Below are 25838 nucleotides of genomic sequence, written 5' to 3' on the forward strand. Positions count from 1 at the left end.
TGCCTTGCCGTATAGCGTAGAGTGTTTGCGTGTTTGTTATCTTGTTTTGGTCGGGTGTGATTTCAATGGTCTGCTTTTGGCTCAACTTGTCATCCGTTTCTTTTGTGAGGGATTCCTTGAATACTCTAGTGAAGAATACTCTTCCTTCATTCTGTGTCTTTCATTGAGCTTATTAGATCACCAGGAGCCGCATGCTCAGAGGATTCTTTTTCTTGCACGGTCTAGTTAGCATTTATTCTGCTTTTGCTATTTAAACTGACTTCCAGCGTTTTTCCATTTCTCTTTTCTGTTATTCTAGGCCGTCTATGAGAAGATTCTGGCGATAGAAAGACACCAGGACCATACGAGTATTAGAATAGGCTCTCACTATATCAGAGACCAAAGAAGAAAGAAGAAAAAAAGTACCGGGGAAAATAACAATGTAGCGCTTCAAAACTTCCTGGCAAGAAAAGGATAAGATAGCAAAAGCAGCTGTACACAGAGCAAATGGTATGTTTGTGTAGTTGGAGTATAGTGGCTAGGATAATATTAGAATATTAAATTAGTAGTCAATCTAGTAAAGGAGACATTTTTAAAAAATGCTTGACTTTGGCTCTGAATATTGATGATTGTGATTGAGCTTGACTGTTGTTTGTTTCCGTCACAGTATTGCTGACTGTGAGGGGGTCTCACAGTGGCTGTTGAAAGAGGAAATTGAGGAGTAATCTGGTGGAAGACCAATTTCTGATCAGCGATTGTAGAAGCTGTACATTTTGTCTGAATCATGTGAAGGAGTTGTAATTCAGGACTGGAAACACCAGATGGGTGTATGTTGGTCAAACTAAGCGTAGTTCTCTTTGTTTTTGTGTAGTATATGCAGGTTGATTGCACCAGCTGTGATGGAGGAAGTTGTTGTCTATGGGGGCTCGCATATCTGCTCTCTGGTAGGAGGAGTTCATGAGCTGAAAGTTGCGAAGCCGGCAAACAGCATGCTGAGGCTGCATCTCGCATTTGTAAACTAACGAGATTCCGCGCCCTGCAGTAACGTACACGCACAGGGAGTCGCTTTCAGGTCGTTGCAGATGGTAAAGAAAATAAATAGGGGCTGATTAAAGCTGTCATTGTGTTCTAGTAGTCTAAGGGCTTAATTCCTTTTTCATCTACTGCATTTAGTCTATAGGTCCATGATAATTCTGAACCTGATTTATTATGTTTAATACCGTGCATTTATTGTGCAAATTTTAATTCCAATGATTGCCATCCAAATGATGGATTTCTGAGGAAAGTTAGAAACGCCTATCAAAATTGAGTCCCAAGAAAAAACTTGTGAACGTAAAATGTTATGGTGAAAATAGTATTTCCTTTTGTAAATGAATTATTGACATAGACAAAATCATTATTCAATTAATGTAATATTATTGTGGCTTAATCCCAAAAACCATTGTGAATTGAAAGTGGGATGAAGTGTAATATTTTAGTTTTAATATTATTCTTGTCTTTCAGCCCCATTTTTCACAATCATTAATGTTGTTTTGTTTCATTTTTTTATATATTAGAAGTATTTATTAATATTATCAATAAGCTTTTATTTTTAGTTATGTGCTTTTGTCATTTAGATTAAGCTAGGGGTTTTTTTTTTTTTTTATTTTTTTTTTTTTTTAGTACTTTTTCAGTTTTCATTTCTAGTTTCCATGTTTATTAATATTTCTTATTTTAATTTCAGCTTTTCCAAATGCCGAAAATCATTTATAATCATTCTGTATGAATATATTGATATATAAGTATAGAGATGCTACTAGTTTTTTTTTTATAAGTTTGATAAGTTTATTTTTTTAATAATCATTTAATTTTGTAGTCTTTTTGTAATTTTTTTGTAGTTAATTAAATTAAATTTCAGTACCTCAGATTAACCTAAATTAAACTAAATAAATACAAGTATTTTTTTTTAATTTGAAATTTGTTTCAAATAACAAAAATGTTTCTTTTAGTTTTAGTTAACTATAATAACCCTGCATTTTTAATATAATATAACAAATCAGATTTGACAGTCGACAAAAGATTTTCAAACCTAATCAGAATTCTGATCTGTTCCTCACAACATGAGAGAAAGTAATAGTATAATATTTGGGTGTGCTATTCCTTTAATTCTCATGTCCCTGTAAGTAAGATCTGAGAGGTAAAAAAACGTTTATTCTGCAAGCTTTGCATCTTGTCTTCCTCTTCTTGCCTAAAAACTGTGTTTCTTCTGGACATACTCACTTAATTCTCACATCACTCGAACTTTGCCTCCTTCCACAGGCAGAAGGAAGACCGCCAAAGCCAGCATCACCCCTCAGAGACAGTGGCTCTGGGAACATCACAATCAAACGGCAGGAACTACCTCCACTGCTTTCCATTACTACAAGACCGGTGTGTAATGAGGGCACCACAGTCATGCATCGCATCTTTGTGGAAAGATCCTTTTAGCATATCAAGCTTGGATATTTGTTTTTACTCTAGTTAGTATGCCATAAATGAGAGCCACACCAAAAATGTTCAGATCCAGCATTTGTGGTCCAGTGAGTGTGTTGGGTTTTTCTAATGTGGTTGAAAAGTTAAATTACACAGATGAGTGAGCCGGAGACTTGGCTGTCAGCGTCCGGCCAAGGCTGCCCTGTCATTATCACTCCCTGGCCCCACTTCACACAGGCCTAATTGGAGCAGAAGGGGAGTGTTGCTCTGTGTCAGCACTGTGGGCCCCCGCCAGCACACACATACTAAAGCACACACGCTTACATCACATCCTCTCAATGAGTTCTTTCAGTGGCAGGGATTATCACTTTGTCTAAATATGATGATACAGTGCTCAAAGTGGGATTTGCAGGAGGCAAGTCATTCATACAGATGTTGAAAGCCTGAGTAGTCCAGCCGGAGAGAAAACATGTTCTTAATTCTCCCTACACTATATATATACCTTTCACTCTCTCTTTCTGTTTCCCAGGGGAGCAGCTGATGTTTCCTCTGCACTTTGTGGGCATGCTTACCGGTTTGACATTGAAGGCAAGTGTGGAGGGTGCAGTGGTCACTCTGCTCAGGCTGGAGCTCTCTGCGATTGGCCATCCACGGCACTGCCTCAGCTTTGTGTCTGATGAGAAGTTGAAAGGATAAGGCAAGGTGTGTGACAAAAAGCCCTAAAGCATTATACTGCTATATGTCTATGCATATTTCATCTGCAGTTTTCTATAAAGTAGTTAATCTAAGTTGAGTTTATGTGTAGGTCATATTGAATACAAACAGAAAGTACAATTTTGTCCAAAGTTTGTGAAAATGAAAAAGAAAACATTTGTGTTCTTTGTGTCAAATAATATGCACTTTTTTTCTTTTTTAACAATTTATACACATATATATATATATATATATATATATATATATATATATATATATATATATATATATATATATATATATATATATATATATATATATTGAATATATATATATATATATATATATAACTTTTGTATCCATAATAGAATCTTGAAGAAAAAAAAGTCTAAATTATATTTCTATTTTACCTACTTGTTTTCTTATTTCTTATTTTTTATTTAAAAAAAACTTGCACTCTAAAGCTTGCACTACTTACTCCTATATTCTATTGCTTGTTTTCTTTTTATTATAAAAAATGAATCTCTACTGTTCTTTTTAGATTCCTTTGACTTGTTTTCTTTTTTTGTTTATTAAAACAATTACCCTATAACACTCAGCGCTCTCTATTTTTTTTTTATTCTAGATACTTGTTTTCTTTTTGTTTATTATATAAAAATGTATTGATCCAGCTCAAAATGGATGGATGTATGTTATTATTTTTACTAATTAGTTGTAATTTTAGTAACTCCAGTAAATTGTTTTTTGCAAATGTTCATTCAGAAACAAACTCTTTGAGTTTACAATTCATCTCCACCCAAATTGCTTTGTCTTCAAACAATGTTGCCACCCTCTCCTTCCCCTCCCTCAACCTCTTTTCTCTTGGTAATATGTGAGTTTAAGTCATATTAACAACATTGTCAAAGAAGTGTTAGGACTGTACTGCATTGGTACAGATCTAATTCTGACATGTTTCTGATGTAACAGTGTCAGTTATTTTTTAATTTGTGTATAGCCTTCTGTGGCAGAACATGTCATGGGATGCTGTTCATCTGTCATCTGTTTTCTCTCTGATTACTTTCAAACAGCTGGCTCATGCTGACCGCTGACCCCAGGACTCAGGGAGAGGAAGAAACCAGGCCAGGAGGGGAGCGTAGGAAGAAATTCACTCTGGAAAAAAGCGCTACGAACAGCCGAAGGAACAAGTACAGCACAGGAACCCTGAGAGTATTTATTGCCAAACTCCCTCTCTCTCTCACTGGGATTATTGTAAGTTATATAAACAACCTACCACCTTGCTGGGATCACAAACATAAACCAGCCTCTACTGCTTCCAGTCAACTACATCCAGTTAAAAATTCACAAAATATAGACTCTTAGTTGATGGGCATAATGGACATTCAAAAGAACTGGAAGAGATATTCTATCTTTCTTCTGAGATTTAACTGGCCAGCGTATAAAAGCTTTTCAAAAGTTGGCGGCCGTTAATATATAAACATCTTTCAATAAACATTGTTTTCATATATGAATATTTCTATTTTATTTTTTGTAATAGCCAGAATATAATAAGTTAGATTGTAAAGCTCTACCATACAAGAGGACAAGGACAATACTGTTTTCAGCCATTAATTCACTCTTCAACTGACGTTGTTGAAGTCAAATAATTTAGCTGGTTTTAGATTTTATGTATTTGTTCTATGTTTTAATAATCTTATAAATCTGAAGTGCCGGCTTCATACATTTCACACCTCAGAAAGTTCTGGTGTAGCGCAATATTAGCTATAATTATAATACAAAATATTTTGTGTAAAAATATATTTTTTTCTGTAAAATATAAGGATTGGCATTATAGAAAAAAATTACTGTTATTTCCTTTTAGTACATACTAATGTTTTTGTTTTGCAGCTTATAAGAAATGACAAAAAGTGTACTACGGTTTTATTATAGGCTACTTCTGTTTATCAGTGTATCAGGCTACCACTTTTGAAACTAGATTTGACTGCATTACATTACAAGTAGCTGCACGGTTCAGTATTTTCAGAGCGAGTTTTATTTACCTTCTGTCATCAAAAAAAAAAAAAAAATATATATATATATATATATATATATATATATATATATATATATATATATATTACCTACACTTTGAAAAATATTTGCAAGAAGCTTAACCTCACTTCAACTACACCGGGGATACATAATTAAAAACTGTACTGTGTTTTTCTGTCCTCCATTATATAGTTTCTGAATCACTGGCGCTTTGGTGATTGCCATCAATGCTTGCAACTTCAACATGATGGATGGTTGTACCCTTCACGAAAAACAAATAAAAGCTTTAAACAGGTGAAACTGTTGATCTGCTTCTCCGGTCAGCATTGCTACGACCTTAAAGACCCCTGCCTTCACCACTATCCTCATTGTCTTCCTCCATCTAATGGCTTTTAAATGGCTCTCGGCCAGAGGTGGGTAGTAACGAGTTACATTTACTTGAGTACATTTTTTGGGTAACTAATACTTTTGGAGTATATTTAAAGATGGGTACTTTTACTAGTGAAAGTACATTTTTTAGTGAAAAAAATCTGTACTTTTACATTGTTACTGTGGGCCACGCTCCTCTCGTTACTTTATCTTAATGCAATACAAGTTATAAATGCTTCAGTTTATTCCAAACGCGCCGTCTAATTTTCTCTTGGCAATGAGCGATGCCCATTCGCGAATGATTCATTCTTTTGAGTCAGTTCAGTTCAAAAGCTTGATCAAAGCAGTTGGTAAATCAGTGAATTGGTTCGCGAATCAGTTTGAATGATTCGTTCAGTTACCTGTGACTGTTTGTTTAGGATTCTTTGATGAATAGAAAGCTAAAAAGAACATCATTGATAGTAAATCAACATATTGGAATGATTTCTCAAGGATTATGTGACACTGAAGACTTGCATAAAGGCTGATGAAAAAATAAAATAATATATATATATATATATATATATATATATATATATACATACATACATACATACACACACACACATACATTACATAAATTGTATCTATATATCTAAATAAAAATAGACTATAGATATACAGTATATGATCCAAAATAACTAGTAACTAACTACTTGAGTAGTTTTTTTTATCCAATACTTTTTTACTCTTACTCAAGTAACTTTTCAGACTTTTACTTGAGTAAATATTTCTAGAAGTACTTTTACTTGAGTACAGTTTTGGGGTGCTCTACCCACCTCTGATCTTGGCTCTTTTCTTTTAGAATGAGGTACTGTACATCCCAAACCATGTGTTCCATTCATGTAGGCATAGTTTTGTTTATTAAAATGGACGTCTTTATATTCTGTACATTCCACCCTATTACTGGCATCGATTTACAAAGCAACAAACAGTTAATAATACAGTATGTGCACACCAGTATCGATGTATATTTTATGTATAAAAGAGTTTAAGTGGATATAAAGATATGCAGCAACATAGAGGATTTCCATTTATTACTGCTCAAGCTGAAAAAAGTTTACAGTCTCTCTTTTTTAGACAGTAAAGGGGAGGAACGTTTGGTTGCACACATGACGAATGGATATTTTTTCCAGGAAAAAAGGCATCAACAAACCAAAGCAAAAGACCCAGTAAGCAAGTACGTACACTTTCTACACAGGCATCAGTAATGCAGGCATTGTGTACGATACCCAAAGTAATTTATGTATTTAACGGTGAAAAATAGAATTTACCATAATCCTTGCACGTGTTAGTTACCAGTATAACTGTTAAACCTGTTTATGTAAAATACCTCAAGGCAACCAGTCATCCTACCCTTTCCCTTGTCATAACCGAGGTCATGTTACGCATGTGTTTATTCTGTGCTCCCCCCATCTTTCACTCTTAACTTACTCCACTTTCAAACAGCCTATACTTATTCAGATATGAGGTTATGAATCACTCTCAGGCAAAACTCTCCCGCAGCAGCTGTTTGCTACCGTAAGTGTCCCCTCAACATCACATGTAATTTAGCATGTTAAATTTATATATATGTATATATATCATTAAAATCACAGCTTAGCATTCTTAAGGCATATGAGGACTCATATCCATATCACCACACATGCATATGAGAAACAAACAGTTGATGTAATTATGCATTGATAGCATTTAGTTAGAAGGTACACAAAAACAAAAAACAGCCAGAGTCCATTGGTTTGTTTTGATATGGCAAACAACTCTGACTAAATATCACTTAAACTTGACTTCAGATGGAAATATCAAGCCAAGTTAACCTTCTATGGAGGAGAGAGAGACAAACAAGAATATCTTTCTTGGGTTGTGCCTCAATCGAACTTTCATTGGAGAATCTTACATAACACTATGATGTAACTTTGAAGTTTTCAGATCAGACTATAAATGAACATGGAAAAGCTTCCATTTTATCTCTATTAAATGATTTAAAATAGCTATGATGACTACAAACCATACTCATAATGAAATATGAAAATAATGTCTTTTTTGAGCATTGCTCCCTTATATTAAATAAATCATGATGTAATCAGTTAAGGCTATAACTTGTCACTCTCTGAGAACAGAGCAAGTAACTTTGGTGTTTTGTTTGTTTAATGAAACCTATTGAGGCCAGTTTAATCACATACACTCATTTTTGATAATTCTGCTCTGAGAACAGACAGTCAAGACACTGAGTATCCAGATCCCCAAACAGTTTGCAAGCAATAGTTATTATGGACACCATCAATTTAAAAAGCCACTGGACCAGTCATCATAAAGCGATGCTAAAAAGATCAACTGACCAAAAAGACATTGTCAGGTTTTCTTTAGAGTTTTTGTTTGACGTTCATTAAAATATTCTCATATTCATTGTCAGTGTTGTGTGTGCACACACAGGGATTATGGAATAAATAGTAATCAGACATCCACACACTCATTTGCAGGTCCTGGTCGCACCAAGTGCTCTGGCGTGGGCTCTGAACGGCTGTTCTATGCACTCAGCCTCCTCCCTGTGTGTGCGGTACAGGTGCGACGCCAGCATGTGTCCACTGCCCCATGGTACTCATCAGCTTCATGTGTGGTTGCTGTGGTGGGTGTTTTCCTGTTGTCGCTCTACTGAGTAAGTCTCAGGGTTTTTCTTTGCGACACAGTGGATATGGACAGGCGTTCCGCCAGGCAAGCAGGCGCAGTCTGGCTCACTAAAGTTGCATTGTGGCACAGCTGGCATCCTTTCTTTTTCAGACACTAATATTGGGCCGCCTACGATACTTCAGCTACACAACACAGAATGCGCAGTGGTTAGTGGGTCAATGACATTTTACTGTAAGTATTCTCAATTAAAAAAAAAAAAAAAAAAAAAAAAAAGATTAAAAAGATTTTGGTTTGAAAAACATTTTTTTTTTAAAAATCCAAAGTTTGGGGTCAGTAAATTAAAATAATAATAATAATAATAATAATAATACTTTTATACAGCAAGGATGAATTAAATTGGTCAGAAGTGACCGTAAAAAGTATAAATGTTTTCTATTTCAAATAAATGCTGTTCTTTCAATCTAAACTAACCATGCCATGTCATTAAAGTCAAGATATCTGAATTTTTATCAACTTACACACCCATATGACTAAATACATTAAATAAATTTCGATTCTGGTTTTACCAAGTTTGATTAAATGAATAGACTGAACACCATGTGAGCTTGACTCTGTGCTGACACTGAAAGAGCCAAAACATAAAAAAACAACTTCATTGAAGAACTCACCCCTATCATACTGAAGCTGGAGATTTTGTGCTCTAGCCAGCCCACTGCAACCTGGGAAGTGCACCGTGCATACCGCGCTGGCCCTCAAGCGCCCATAAAAGAAAGAATGAGGGTAAAAGGTAGAGACCACTCCTCTGGGAGGATCTTTGCTTACATGCACTGCATCAAAAAAGCGATCAGCGTTCGGTTAAGCAAGTCAGCAGCAGCTACTGTTTTGTACACCCCTCCTGGTACATCCGGGTCCAAGTAAACACTCAAAAGTTGATGGAAAGAGTTCTGGCCCGGTAGAACTGGTCATCGCGGCCTTGAGGCCCAAGAGCAGTATTCCTCAGCTGCAGCGAGTCTTTGAGCTGGTGCACTAGATATGGCTGCAAGGCCTTGTCATGTTCCTCTAACTTCCCATGTAGTGTAGCTTCGCTCAAGCAGCAGCAGCTTCGAGGTCTGAACTTTACCTACAAAGCAAGTGACACTTTCAGGTGGGCTACAAGTGAAACCATATTACGGCTCTCTTACACCTTCCAGCCAGTTTATCGAGAGTACTCCTTGCTTGCTAGTACGGGACAACCATCTCACTTTTAAAAGCCACTTAGTTAACCTTTCTTCCCCCCATTTTGATGCTCAGTTTGAACTTCAGCGGGTTGTGATGACCAATGCACAGTTGCTGTCATGTAATCAGCTGATTAGATCTGGATTAATGAGTAGCTGAACAGGTGTACCTAATAAAGTGGCTTGTGAGAGAAGTATTGCGGTTGGAATTTAGATCTGAATGGAATTTGATGAACTTGTGCATTTTGGTCACACTATTTTTTAAGGGTCCAATTCTCACTATGGGAATAAACCACTAACTATGACTTCTGCCTCAAACTCCTAATTACTGCTTATTAATAGTGGGATGACAGAAGTTGGATAATGAACGTGGTATTGTTGTTTGTATTATTGTGTTTATGAGTTTGGTATTATTGTGTCTAAAGCTATGATGTATGGTTTGTTAGGATAGGATTATATTTGAAACGAGATACAACTATTTGAAAATCTGCAATCTAAGGGTGCAAAAAATCTAAATGTTGAAAATCACCCTTTAAGTTGTCCAAATGAAGTTCTTAGCAATGCATATTACTAATCAAAAAGAAATTATGTTTTTGATATTTACTGCAGGAAATTTTTCAAAATATCTTCATGGGTTATCATCTGGCATAGAAGAAAAAAATCTTCATTTTGACCCATACAATGTATTGGTGGCAATTTTGACCCATACAATGTATTGGTGGCAATGTTCCCTCTAAGCTGCCGCACACTTTTTCCACTGCAGCCGCCAGCCAATGTGTTAATAATAGGAAAAGCATACAATAAGCAGCTAATTAATAGTAAGAATTGGTCCCTATACTAAAATGTTACAGTTATTTCACAAAAAATCTCTTATGGCTACAACTTGGACAAAACAAAACAAAACAAATAAGATAAGATATTGTTATATATCACTTTAAATTTTTTTTTTTTTATAAAATTATAGTTCTAATAATAGCATTTATTTCTGCCAAAACTAATAACAAATTAATTTCTGCCTTAGTATCAATTAGGGCTGGCCCGAAAACCATTTTGAGCTTGAGAGAGCGGTAGTAATCAACACTGAATATTGAAGTTTTTTGGAAGATTCGAAGTTTTGGAGAGAGTCTCTTATAAAGGCAGGAATCTCTGTGTGTCTGTCTGTCTGTTTGCATTTCTTTATGTAGAACCATTCATCCAGTTGACTTCACGCATGGCCGGATGTGTTGCCTTTCTTGGGACCCAAGGGAATGCAGTGTAGCGAATTTGGTGAAATATGGACTGGGGGCATATTCAAAATTAATAAACTACAGAAGAACCTTGGCGCCTCAAGCAGGCAGGGCTTATATGCTCAAAAGAAGGACACTGCACTAGTGATGCTAAACCACACAATCTCAAAATTGAAAGTTGAATGCCAACCCCACCAAGCGAATATTCAAATAATCAGATATTCTGATGATATTTCCAGCCCTAGTATCAATATAGTATTGTACTGTAAAAAGAAACAACAACAAAAACAAATTATGGAGCATTTTTTTAAAGTGCAATATTACAATAGTAAAATATTTGTCTTATCTTTGATGTGCTATTTTGATGGAAAATTCTACAGAAATCCAGTGTAATACTGTAAACCTCTGCTTTAAAGAGGCTCAAGCCCCTGTCTATTTGATGCCCTCCAGAATGCAATTTTTACAAAGGGGGAGACCACACTGTAAACCAAAGCATTCTGCACTGAAATCACTGTAAACTGACTTATTTTAATATTACATTCAATTTAGCAGGTTTTCTATCACCTAATGAACACCCATTTGGGAAACCCTGCTCTAGATGGTCAGAAGTTACATATTCTAGCTTAAAAAACATTACTACAACACCTGGACAGAAAAGCCATTATTGCTGTATGAACAGTCCAAAAATGCAATGAGCCATATCTGCGAACTCAAACACCACTAGAGATCTGCTCAACTCAGCTGTTGATGTTCTTATGGAGACAATTAATTATACTGTAACCAAAATGGTCAGTGTGTCTGACATTAAAATAAAAAACCTTAATATGTCTATTGGAAAACAGACACAGGCACACAGGTACTGGGTACTCTACCTAGCAGTAACCCGGACCCCTGTACAGATTAGACTCTTCTCAGTAACTGTTGTAGTTTCTGGCGTGGCAGTAGACAGCTGGGTCATCAGTGGCTGATGGTCTTGGAGACCAGGCCCAGCACTCTGTCTGCATACAGCACAAGCTAGATGTGTGTGCATCACTTCTCTTCTGTAACAACAGAGACAGAACACTGAAAGCGTAGGGAAATCCCTTTAGCAATGGTAAAAGCACTGGACTAAAGCATTTAAAAAATGCTTTGGAACAGTGATGATTTACCTGGAGTCCTCTTCTCTAGAACAAGGTGTGTTCCAGGTAGAGCAGTAGGGCTTGACTGTGCTTCTGCAAACACGCGGATCACGCCATCTGGCTCTTAACTGGCGGGCCTGCCTCCTCCGAGGTAAACCGCTTTGGTGAAGATCTGCACACCAACCTGTATTTAATAAAAAGATAAAGAGCTTATTCAATGACATCCCTAAATGACTATTCCCAGGGTAAACGATAATATAAAAAGCCTAAACTTCTGATCCTTCTGTAGTGCGCCCAGTCTGGGAAGTCAGCCATACATCATCAAGGTTGGAGCAAAAACTAAGAAAATCCACAAATTATTCAAAACAGATCTGGTCGCTATGAGTCCTGGAAGATCACCATTGACACCCTTACCCACATCTATACCAGAACAGGACCAAAACATGCTCTTTAGACATCTATAAAACTGGAGAGGCGCCATGGAGACTGGATTACAGAGAAGAAAAACGCTTGGACGAAGTAATATTTCTTTGCACACAAAAAAAAAGTATTCTCTCTTAGCTTCATAAAACCTGCGGCTGAACCACTGATGTCTCTCGCGGACTATTTTTAACAAATGTCCCTACTACCTGGGGCCCTTGAACGCGAAAGTAGCTTTTATGCTGTCTCATGCAGAGTCAGAAAGCTCTCGGATTCATCACCATGTGTGTGTTCTAAAGATAGTGTTTTTTCAAGATGAAACGAAGGTCTGAATAGGCTCTTGAAACTGAGATGATGACAGAGTAATTATTAATGACAAAATTTTATTTTTTTGGGTGAACTATCCCTTTATCCTAGAATATTCTTTTGAAGGGTTAGTTCACCCAAAATGAAAATTCTATCATTAATTACTCACCCTCACATGTGGTTCCAAACCAAGACCTTCGCTCATCTTCAAAACACAAATTAAGATATTTTTGATGGAATCTGAGACCCTCTCTGACCCTCCATGAGATCGCAAAATGCAACAACTGCAGGCTAAGCTGTCACCACAACAATCAAACAGCACATCAGCAATCAGATCTCACCTGTAAAGCAGCAGAATCTTGAGCATTGTAGTGATACAGAAGCCCAAGAGCAAATAATTTGTGGAACAGTTTACATAGAAAAATAAACTATATTTACATAAGTCAAATCACACCACATTAAGAATTGTGGTAGCAAAAGTTATTTAAATTCATTGTCAAAACACTGGACATTTATTAAGGCTTTAATTCATGTGCTGCCATAGTAACTGTAGTGAATAAAAAGGACAGTGCGGCATGGATGATTAATCCATCATGATGGTTTATGAAACACCAACCAAAATACTACAAAATGTGATGCTCAGCAAAGGTGTCGCAAACATCATCTTTGGAACATCATCTTTAGTTTTCTTGCAAAAATAAACTGTCAAAACTGGATGGAATCTTCTGATCAATAGCTACTCAAAGGAAAAAATAAAAGCTTAGGCACTCCACTTCAGATGCTTCTCTCCAGCCAGGGAGAGCACTGTCCGCCAGGACACAGGCATTATCGGAAGCCAGCAAGTCGGCGGAGACTCTCGCGGTCGGTCCCTGCATAGAGCTTCAGCAGTGCAGTATCTACATCTTCACGGAAACCATTAGCACTTGTCGGTGCTACGCGACCTCGCGGCAGGTAGCTAATGAGGAATGTTTGAAGCGCCTGTACTTTCTCCTGGTCTCCTTTAAGGCCAGGTGGTTCAAGCTCAGCAAATTCATGAAGCGGTGGATGGCAACGCTGCGGAAAGAGGAAGAGAGCGGGAAGCATGCAGTGTGGATAAAGAGAGATCAGCTCCCGCACATCCAACTGTCCTTTCCTGCAAAGGCATCATAAAAAGCTACAAATTTATTAAAAAAAAGGGTCTGATATAAATTAGAGTGTATTATTATTACTAAACTATTATTTTATTGCATTTATTTTGCTGTTTTATGGTTTTTACAAATATATTAAAATGAAACTTTTATTATTGCCATTTAATTAAGAATGTAAAAAATAAATAAAAAAATAAAAATCTGGCATATTAAATTAAGATTCATTAAGATAATTCAAAGTGTTTTCATTGTTAATTAAAACTAAAACAACTAATAATAATTTCCATAAATTGAAACAAAGCTGAAATAAAACAAATATTAATTGAAATATTTAAAGGGATATTTTCACCCAAAATGAAAAATCACCTGTCATTAATTACTAATTCCTATCGCTAAACTAAACTCAGTAAGACCTTCGCTTCATCTTCTGAACACAAACACAAGATATTTTGATGGAATCTAAGAGCTTCTCTGACCCTCCATAGAGATCAATGATCCTTACCCGATCATACTAGGAAACGAAAGAGTGATTATCGCAGGAATAGCCCATGTGACATCAGGGGTTCAAATGTATTCTTACAAAGCTTCTTAGAATTATTTCTTTTGGTGCGCAAAAGATCAGGGGTTCAAATGTAATTTTACAAAGCTACGAGAATTATTTTTGTGTGCAAAGAAAACAATAACATAATTTGTAATGTAATTCTTCTTAATGAGTTTTGTTTTTATTCAGTTTTGAATGTAATCAACGTAATGAGAATTGTTTACAAGCAAAAGCTTAACCAAGAGAGAATGGATCGCTTTATTACATCAGTATGTCGGCTCCTGTGTCAAAAGCATCACATGCACGAATAGTTGTACTCTTGTGAGAGTGATTCGTATTTTTTTAACAAAAGAGAGGAGATTTTTTTGTATAGTTTTTTTTTTTTTTTTTTTGTAACAAAGTATTCTCGTGAGTTTCATAACACTACGATTGAACCACTGATGTCACATGGACTATTTTAATGATGTCCTACTTACCTTTTGTCTGTCAGTTGCGATACAAGCATCTATTCAGAAAGCTCCTCAGATTCCATCAAAAATATTTTAATTTGTGTTCTGAAGATGAAACAAAGGGCTTACTGGTTCGAAACCACATGGGTAATTAATGAAAGAATTTTCATTTTTGAGTAATTAACCCCAAAATTTTTGTAATAAAAATTGTAGTCATAAAACTGACAAAAAGTAATAAAAATACTAAAATAAATTGAAAACTGAAAAATATTTTACAAAAATGAGTGTGTACCAATACTTATATATGTAAGTGGAAACTGTCCATTTGCCCAACTCCTATCCAAAGTTTTATTGAAGGCCATGTTTTTCTATAGTAAATCATTCTAGATGCACCTTCTCCATGCCATCGGGTGGAATATTATGGTAGTATAAGCAATTAGTGATTTAAATAGATTATTAGTTCTCGCTGTATGATAGATGTAGAAGCTTAAAATACATGCAGAATTCAACATGGTAGATCCACTGATATTTATGTCGTGGCCATTCGGTCTGCCTTTCGGTGCCAGGATAAGCATTTCTCTGCCTCTATCCATTTCTCAGCATACAGCAGCACAGGGGTCAGGTGTGCACAGAGGGATGGGCAGCACTAGCAAAGAAGCACTGAACTCCGCCGGGGCCATCCTCTGAAGTATCTAGGTCTAAGCTGTACTCACCAGGCTACTACAGCCATGACAAAAATGACACCTCCCCACCTAAACAGTTTTTTTGCTTCTAAAAAACTGGAAGCTGGCCAAATTGGATAAATCCTGCTTGTTGGGAGAATTCTTTAAAAAAAAAGAAAAAAAAAAAAAGTAATATCTACAACATATAAAGAGAAAAGTGTCAATTAAAAATAATTTCCCCACTTGAGAGGAAAAACACTTTTTGTATTGACCCTGGAAGTTAGGCCAGAACAGTTTGGCAAAACCTGATATTTTTTCTCTTTGGGAATGTTTCTCAGTGCCGTACCGTAAGAGCCAGGGCCTCGACTAAGGGCCTATAAAAGCTCCTGGATCTGACGCCCAGAGGGGAGAGGAACCAGTATAGAGACCGCTTTGAAGAGGCTAAGACCACCTTACCTGAGAGAGGGCATCAGAAATATAGAATTTAGAGGTTCTTATGAAGTGGACACAAAAGACATTCGTTATCTGATTATTATCAGAACTTTGAGCACTGCATAACTTGAATGTTTTAGCTGATGTACCTATAGTTCAAAGCATTGAGGAAACATTGAGTGATATATAAAGGGATGACAGGTGTTTACATGAAAACACCACTCTCAATTACAAGCCACATTTCTGGAAAACAAATGCTTTAGCATTAAGTACAGCACATTGATAAGATATGCCCAGACCCCTAAGCGAGATGTTGCAAATCGTCTGCTGAAGCAATCAAGTGAGTTCCACTGAAAGTTCTCTTAGTAAATTGCCCCAGGAATGTTGTCAGGACCCGTAGAGCTTTGCATGCCATTGATCTGCCTGAAGGCATCTCCTGCAGCTATCCAGGGACAGCGTCATCACCTGCGTCGCCAGGAGGGAAGCGTGGAGTCTTTTTGCGCAGTGTGCCTGTTTTGATGACATCAAGCTGAGCGTGAAGGCGGCGTATTCAGCTTGTTCAGCAGGGAGGATGCGTGACTTGTAACAGGTCGCGGTGGGGGCGGTTGTAGCTCCGCTAATGGTCTGTATCCCCTGCACACAGGCTCCCCGAGTGTCTTGCTGTTGCTGAATCGATGGGCTATCCTCCATGTCTACGTAGCCTCTCTGATGACGACCAGGGATAGGTTGGCCTAGCTGTCTTCAGGACCCCCCATCATCTCAGCTCTGAAGGCCCAACGTTCCGTGTACTTCAGGAGCTCTGTAGACCCCCCTGTCAATCCATGGCCTTCTGGTGCGCCTGGTACACGTGATGGTCTTTGTGACTGCTTACATCATCATACACTTCGTGATGTAGGCAGTGACATTCTCTGAGCTATCTTGGAGGCCTATGGAGTTATTGTATAGGGCAGCCTGATTAACATTATTCAGTCGTGGTGTAAAACGTCTTGCATAGAGCTACTGATGACACTTCAGGCCACATTGCTATCTGTTTGTCTGAATGCGTTTGGTCGACTTTAACGAGCGGGTCTGTTTGAGGACGTAGCTCATGACAGTGAGTGCGGTACGAGCGGCACAACTGGGGGGCAGGGGGACGCGGCCCTTTGTAAGCTCCTATTTCGGGTGGGTTGTGTAAACAAAATCCAAAATGTTTTATCTTCTTGTATGCCCGAAAGTTAATGTGTTGGTGTATTTTTGGGAACACACACTTTAAGTCTGCCACGTGAGTTAAAGAAATCTCCAGCCAAGATGCAGAAAGCATCAGCGGTGGGCAGTCTGCTGCCTCATGATTGCTGCTTCTGGTACAGTTCATTAGTGCCGCTTATTCTGTTGTTGCTGTTGGAGCACCGAGAGGAATGCCCCCCCCCCCCCCCCCCCTACAACAAGCCCCCACATTTGAGTAAATGAATTACTCCGGGATATTGGTTTATTTGAACTCAGAGGGAGTGTCAGCTATGTTAAAAAAGTTAACAGCTTAAGTAATTTGTGGATTAATGCTTATTGTTGATGCGAACCGTTTCAAACGATTCAGTTCGATTTGGTGAACTGGTTCAAGAAGATCCGGTTACAACGAGTGATTCGTTCGCGAACCGGATATCACTAAACTGCAGTATTGTGAACGCGCTCATAACAGATGTCACATGGACTACTTTGATGATGTTTTTATTACCTTTCTGGACGTGGACAGTATACCGTACATACATTCTCAATGGAGGGACAGAAAGCTCTCAGACTAAATCTAAAATATCTCATACTGTGTTCCGAAGATGAACGGAGGTCTTACGGGTTTGGAACGACATGAGGGTGAGTCATTAATGACATAATTTTGATTTTTGGGTGAACTATCCCTTTAACTACATATTATCATATAAATAATCAGTCAGAATGATTTATATTTTAGTACCCTTCCAAATTTGCCCTTTAAAATCATAGGCAAAAAATCCGCACACCAAACGAAATGCAAAGTTCAAAGTCATTTGAACAAAAATTTGTTCCTGAAGATTTACATGAGGGTGACAACAAAAAACTAAAGTACATAAACAAAAAAATTGACCGCGCACACACAAAAATCAGATGTTTCAGTCCCTGCTGGACTATTTTCAGTGCTATCTTAGGGCCCGTTTACACAACAATGTTTTCAGCCTAAAACGGGAAACCTATGCGTTTTAACTGTTCTTTTATATGACAACAGCGTTTTGGGAACCGAAAACGGATATTTTTGAAAATGGGTTTCAAAGTGCAAGTTTTAGAAAACGCCACCGTAGTTGTGTAAACACCCAATACGGGAATCTTCGAAAACGGTGACATCATGCACGTGCGTAGTACGTGTTTGGTATCTAGACATGCATAGTACATGTCGATTTTAGCGCGCGCTAACAAAACATACACAACAATGTATGGAGTACATGGTACCGTTGTTGCTGCTCAAGAGTTTACACGTTCGTTGCCAAGTCTGCCTCTATTGTCAATTCTTCCACATGTACAGTACATTCATACAGAGAACTGAAATTAGCATTTCAGACCCTTGGTGCATACAGATAACAGTAAATAGTAGAACATTAAATATAGATAATAAAAATATAAAGTACCAACTATACAAATATACAAATAGGGTCATGTAAAATGAAAGATAAGGTAAAGCAGCACAAGGCACCTGGCAGATTAGTGCCAAACCAGTGAAGTAAACAGTGCAGATATACTGACTGTAGTGCAAAAAGAGCTTGTTATTCAGTCTGGTTAAAGTGTCAAAAATCTCAGAGAGCAGTTCTTTATTTAAACTGACAGAAGAGGTAGTTGAATGAGGTCAGTTAACTGCTGAATGAGGTAGTGAGCAGACCAATGCTGTACAAAGTGACAGGTGCAGGTCCCAGTGTGTTAATGGGAGCTGTGGGGAGGGGGGCTGAGGTTCAGAGTGCAGTGGTGCCTGGGGAAAAAGAGGGGAGGGGGGCAAGGCTCGGGAGGGAGTTCAGCTTCCTGACAGCTGATGAATGAAGCTGTGTGTCTGACGGGTGAGTGGGATCACCTGGGCGCAGCAGAGGGCTTTTGAGGTGAGACAGGTTCCATAAATGTCCTGGAGGGAGACACCAACGATCTTCTCAGCTGCTCTCACTATGCGTTGAAGGGTCTTCCAGCAGGACGCGTTGTAGGCGCCATACCACACAGTGATGCAGCTAGTCAGGATGCTCTCGATGTTGATTGTGTATATGTAGAAGGGGGGGTGTTGTGGTTCTTATTTTTTTGGGGGGGGTGTATTTTTTGTGTTTTTTTTTGGAGTGTTGTGGTGTTGTTGTTGGTGGAGGGGTGGTTCTGTTATGTGTACACCCAGTAACTTGGTGCTGCTCACTCTCTCCACAGTTGCACCATTGATGGTCAGAAGAGCATGCTGAGTGTGCACTCTACTGAAGTCAACAACAATCTCCTTTCATCTTCCTCACATTCAGAGAGAGAGATATTGTTGTCACTGCACCACCCGGCCAAGGCAGCTCACCTCGCCTCCTGTAGTTTGTGTTCATCTCTGTTGCTAATGAGACCCTACCACAGTCGTCTGTCATCCGCAAATTGATTAATGAAGGAGGTTGGAGCTGTGTGAAGGTGTGCAGTTCATGGGTCAGCAGAGTGAAGAGGAGGGGGCTTCAGCACACATCCGCCAGGGGTCCCCAGTGTTCCAGTGTGACAGTGCTGGATGTGTTAAGCTGCTCAGACCCGCATTACTGCCTGAGGTCTTCCAGTCAGAAAGTCTAACAGCTAGTTGCACAGCGAAGTGTTGAGCCCCAGTTAGACCAGTTTGTTAATGAGCTTTTGTGGGATGATTATGTTGAATACTGAACTGAAGTCTATGAACAGCATTCCTGATCGTGACGCAGTCTTCTTTTCTCTAGATGTGTGAGTGCTGGAGTGAGTGCTATGTAATGGCATCATCGGTCGAGCAGTTGGACCGATATACAAACTGGAAGGGGTCCAGGGAGGTGGGGGAGGGCAGACTTAATGTGGTTCATAACTAGCCATTCAAAGCACTTCATGAGAATAGGGGTAAGTGGAACTGGACAGTAGTCATTGAAGCAGGGTGGAGACGGCATCTTTGGGACTGGAATGATGGTGGTAGCTTTGGACAGCATGTTATGTGGGGACAACAGCCTGACTTAAGCCAGAGATGTTGAAAATGTCTGTGAAGACATCAGTGAGTTCCACTGAACAGTCTCTTAGTACACGCTTCAGGAATGTTGTCAGGACCCGAGCTTTGCATGCATTGATCCTGCTGAAGGGATCTCCTCACGCTTATCCAGGACAGCGGCCATCACCTGGTCGCCAGGAGGAGGTGGAGTCTTCTGTGCAGTGGTGCTGTTTTGTGCCTCAAAGCGAGCGAAGGCGGCGTTCAGCTGTCTCTTAGCCTCTCTGATGCCGCGGGATAGGTTGGCCCTAGCTGTCTTCAGGCCCCCCTCATTTCCAGCTCTGAAGGCAACGTTCTGCGGTCTTCAGGAGTCTGTAGACCTCCCCTGGCTTCTGGTTGGCCTGGACAGTGATGGTCTTTGTGATCGTTACATCTTCAATAGACTTGGTGGTGTAGGCAGTGACAGTCTCTGAGTACTCTTGGGGGCCTCTGGAGTTATTGTATGTGGCAGCCTGATTAACCATATTCCAGTCAGTGGTGTCAAAACAGTCTTGAAGAGCCTCTGATGACCCCTTCAGGCCACACTTGTATCTGTTTGTGAACTGGTTTGGTCGACTTTAACGAGGCGGTCTGTATGCAGGAATTAGCATGACAGTGATGTGGTCTGAGGCACCAACGTGGGGGAGGGGAGGGCTTTAAGCTCCTTTCTGGGTGGTGTAAACAAAATCCAAAAATGTTTTTTATCTCTTTGTTGGAAAGTTAATGTGTTGGTGTGTATTTTTGGGAACACACACTTTAAGTCTGCATGGTTGAAATCTCCAGCCAAGATGAGAAAAGCATCAGGGTGGGCTGTCTGCTGCTCACTGATGTGCTGGTACAGTTCATTCAGTGCCTCACTTCTGTTGTTGCAGAGAGGAATGTAAACAGCAACGAGCAGTATGGCTGTATATTTCCTCGGTAGATAGAATGGCCGGCACTTAATAATCATAAACTCACCAGGGGTGAGCAGTGTTTGCAGACCACAACAGCATCGCCGCCTACGCATCATTGATGTAAACACAAAGCCTGCCACCATGTGATTTACATCCTGCGGCGGAAAGGACTCTGTCCGCTCAAAGCAGCTTCTTCAGCAAAGTGTGGATTTACTTCACCAATATTACAACCAACAGCGGAGACACATCACATACACACGGCAACAGGTAATGTTTACTAACAAGGTGACAGCGCCAACTACTGGCCTGGCATACGGAATACAGCGTTTTTGGCTGTTTTTGTGGATGTGTAAATGCGAATCGTTTTGAAAATGTTGTCATGTATGCATGAAAATTTTTTAAAAATGCAAGGGAAAAACTTTTCCGTTTTTGACTACATCGTTGTCGTGTAAACATAGCCTTAGTAAATCTTCAGGAATAAATTTTTTGTTCAAATGACCATGAAGTTTGCATTTTTGTTTGGTCTTGTGGATTTTTTGCCTTTGCTTTTTTGCATTTTCTCTACTGATCGAGATCAAGCACCTAATTATAAACCTTTTTTTTTGTTTAACTTAATTGGTGCAGAATTTTATTAGTATTTTTCATGTTTAACTCATAACATGCAATTCAACAAGTGAGTTGATCATATGAGCTGATTCAGTTTGGAAATGAGTTGTCTGAATAAATGCGATGACACCTGGAATTGAGGAATAACAGTCTAATTTGCAAATAATTTTAGACGATGGCGAATCACAGTATGATTTCAACATTTAGTAGTTTACCGTAATCTGACAATGTGTTCTAAAAAAAGGACAAGGTCGATATATAGAGTCTGTTCTGTTACATGTCCACTGCATTAATTTTTTTTAATACAAGTTCATAAACCATTGTTTGGTGGTTTTTCTTTTTTTTTCACTGCAGTAAATGACATGTTTTGCACAGTACATTTGTGAAGAGCAGTAGTAAAGATATATTCTAATAAAGTGCATATGCCATGAGGTTGCCTTTTGGCCTTTTTCTTGCTCGACAAGCAAGATATCTAGCCAGCGTTATGTTCAATGTCAGATATTGGTTTTAAACCTTTTAAGGATTTAAATGATCACTCCTCAAGAGCATCATATTTTGTCCACACTGAAACTCTGAGTTGAAGCCCAGCTAAACAAATGATTGGAGACGTTATGCATACATCATCAGAGGAGCAAGCCATCAGTATTCCCACCTCCAAAGAAATCAGAGAGTGTGGAAAAACTTGCATTGACTGTGAATGTGAAGTGTGTATAAAACAGAGCAGACCCCCCCATTTAGCATGATGTCATTGAAAACACAGATCTATCAATAGTCCTATCCTGCCTGTATGTTTCTACAGTGTAGGGTACAGGTCTAATTGTTCAATCAATCTTTTTTGTGGCATCTGGAATGCTGAAAAAGCCCATATTTCATGATGACTACATGCCAAACTAAGTAGCGCTGTGCCATAAAATGTGACCAGTCCCAACAGATTAATACAGTGTAGGGATGAAATAAATGGTAAATGTATTGGGGACAGTACTCTTACCTTCACAATCCTGTAAAGGTGTCCATCTCTCGAAACGACAGTGTCGGTGTGAGCTGCCTGGTACAACATGCTGTGAACTGTCACAAAGCCTTCATCCAGAGCAAGCCACCTACGGGAAACACACAGTCGCCGCGAATCACGCTCTTCTGACCACGACTCACGGAGCACGCTGAGATATGCCCTCCGCTAGTTTTTTGGCAAAACATCCCTGAGAGATAAAGTAACAGAGATGCATGGACTCATAAACGAAATGATTTGCCATGACGACAGACAGAGCGGGAGAAGACAGATTCAATCTCAGGTGGGATTGCAGAGAAAGTTATAATAAAAAAATGACAAACAAAACAATAATAGATGCATTCGCCATAGAAAACAGTTCAGATACAGAAGTCCCACGAGGCATTTCCTTCTGAAACGCACTAGTGTGAATATAAAGGGATTCTCAGTGAGAATTTAGACCACAAAACACTATCTTCCAGAGCCCAAAAAAAACCCCAAAATAAAAATAAGAAAATTATAAATAAATAAACAAAGAGCAAAGAGCAACCGCGGCTCTGCTTCACTTGTAGGGGTGGCATAAATTTTGTAAGCCACATACCAACTTCACATATAAGGTTTCCATTTTTCTGAAGATGTCAATGGGGTTTTTAAGTGGGTTTTGGTTTTAAAAGCCCTGAGAATAAAGGTCTGTGGTTAAACATATAAGCAGCAAGATATTTTCCATGTTTTATTCTTCAAACTTAACTTCATCAGTATTGCCTTGAAAAAGCCACAGTTGCTTATTATAAGTGACTAAATGGGGACATTTTAACATCATGCAAAACCAGGGGTAACCTCATGCTACTCCCTAATCACCACCCGCCTGCAAACAATTCCAACTCAAACAATCCAGGAATTTTTTTTTTCTTTTTCTTAAAATAGAGTTTAGAGTACTTCGGAAGCTAAATGGTGGTGACGTTAGTGTCATGTGAGCCATGGTGTTGTTCGTTTATACAGTAGCTTACATGTAGCTGTTTACTTCAGAGCTGATTCTTTTTAGGTTTAAAAATAAAAGTTGTTTATTTGTAAAAGATTATCTTGATAAGGATCATTAAACTTAATTTTCGCATCCAACAAAAGTTATCTCTGCTGCACACTCCACTGAACGAGCAGAATCTGTTGGTTTAGTCCTATTTATTTTTGCAGAATGAACTGTTTGATATTTATATCCAAGCATTATATTTTTACATTATATTAATATCTCCTGACCTAACACAATAAAAGTTATAACAGTTATGACAACTATCTAAATATTGCTAGTCACCCGTATCTGACTGAAACCTTCCAGTGGAAGATCTCTAAAGGATCATTGATGACTAATAATGTGTTCAATAAGGAACAGGGAGAAAAGCCTATGTGGTGTGACGCTATATATTACAAATGTTGACATAGAAAGGTCGTTGATGTACATTACTTATCAATGCCATTTTTGTTAATTTAACTCACCAAGCCGCGACCTGGACCAGCCAGGAGCAAAACTCTTCCCGGCCAATCCTCTTCACAATGGGTTTCCCTTTTTCTTCACAGGGTCCATAAGGGAACAGGTCCTGAGAGGCTCCAGTGCTGTAGTGTTGAGATCATATGACTGCGTTGGACAGCGCAGCGCTAGGACAGATATTGTAATCCGTCACAGGCTCAGGGAACAGGGCTGCTCTGGTGCTGGTCACTTCTCTTTAACATCTGCAATCTGTCCGAATGGACCGTACAGATCTGGGACGGCCCGTCTGCGTTGCCAAAACCAACTGCCATTTCCACCACAGAAGAGGGGGCGTTTCCCCCCGGTCAATGGATTCTCATTGATACAGACGCAAGTCACACCTTTTGAGCTTTGTGCCCCCAGGTGGGCCCACAGGCTCCAGAGGAAACCATGTCACCACAACAGTAATTGTTTGAGTCACAGAGGACAATTAGACGCTCCAACGAGAGGCAGCCTTCAGCTCAGACCACTGGCTTCTTACAGCCCCAGGTTATTTGTGGAAGGGGTTCTGGACATTATAGGCCAGCTTACCTTTGGGCTGTTAGTGTGCTCCTGCTAGTAGGAAGTGGTGAATGAAGCAGTCATTGGTGCCAAGGGTACAAGGTGTTTGCCGCGAGCACTCTATGACTCAATGTTTAGTCCGAACCTTTTCACCCATCACCACTTGCTCCGCAAACTCCGGCGGGAAACCAGCTCAAGAAAGCTTTCCCAATCATGATGCCACCCACATCTCCACCGAGATGAGAGAAACAAAAGACAAAGTCAAAGAGTTAATAAACTTTTGTTATTATATAAGCTGTCTTTATAATATTGCTTATATGAATACTAGATTACGTGGTTGTCAGGTGAGTGCAAGTCTAAACCAAAGGATTTGTCTGATTGTGCCAAGATGTGGCTAGAAGGGAGAAAACAAAAACAACAAAACCTTCAGTTTAGACAATGGACTGACAACAAATATGAATCAATCCTATCTAAACAGAAAATGCAAATGGGCTTATTAGCGTCACTTACTGGTGTAACTTAGCACTATTTCTAAAGCAATAAATGCAACAGCTCTGAACATTCAAGAACAAAAACAGGTGCCTATCAACCCTGTGGGTTTGGTTTGTATTACACACCAGGTTCATTAACAGGACCTGCATGGTCCCGTTTCCTCTACAAAAACGCAAACGAGTATTTCTTTTGTAGTAATTACAAAGATGTATGCGAGATACATTTCTGTCAAACCAGCAAAGACTACGCTAGCAAAAACCATATCAGAGAAAATCAACACTTAATTCCGGGTCTTTCCTATTTTAAGACACCAGCACACCAGAGTTCACATCCACACCAGCCCGATGTGAAGCATTGTATATGAACGACAAACAGAAGTGATTTGATTACGGGTAATCATGGGCGGCTATGGCTGGGTTTCAAACACCTAGTGAGAGAAGCACCATTCTAAAAACATTCCTTTTGGGTTTTTCCGAATAGGCGCCTATTGTGCCATTAAAGCTGTGCTGGTAGACAGTTCGCTAGAGTTTAACACACAGCCTACGTGTCCGGTCGTGTGTGTATGTGTGTGTGGCGCGGCATGCAGGGAGCGCAGATGATGTTAAATATAGTCGAGCGCATATCGTACCCCAGCCGTGGCCAGTGCGGTCCTGCTTTGAGAGATGGCAGCGTTTTCACGGCCTGCCAGTTTCATTCAAGAAACCTCCACTCCACCTCCCTCGCTCTCCCTGCGGTAACGCTTCCTGTTTTCTCCGACGAAATACATCCTGGACACGTGAGAGGGAGGCGCTCTGGGCTGGCTTTTTTGTATTTGAAAAGCGTTCATGCTAATTAAACGTGGAACCGAATACGAAAGGTGTGCCATACTAACTTTAGTTGTAGCCTTAAATGTCGTTACAACCGAGAAACAATTTATTTGAAATAAGTTCGTAAATTATTCTTAATTTATGGAGTTTCATTTGAATGTTTGTAAG

At 39.0% G+C, this 25838-nt stretch overlaps 1 pseudogene; it reads right to left on the bottom strand.

Annotated features, from left to right (window-relative positions):
• Positions 1–289: 289 nt before the first annotated feature.
• On the bottom strand, positions 290–25630 carry LOC122145181 (annotated as a pseudogene).
• Positions 25631–25838: the final 208 nt, after the last annotated feature.

Source organism: Cyprinus carpio, chromosome A5 (assembly GCF_018340385.1).
Source record: "Cyprinus carpio isolate SPL01 chromosome A5, ASM1834038v1, whole genome shotgun sequence".
Taxonomy (NCBI): domain Eukaryota; kingdom Metazoa; phylum Chordata; class Actinopteri; order Cypriniformes; family Cyprinidae; genus Cyprinus; species Cyprinus carpio.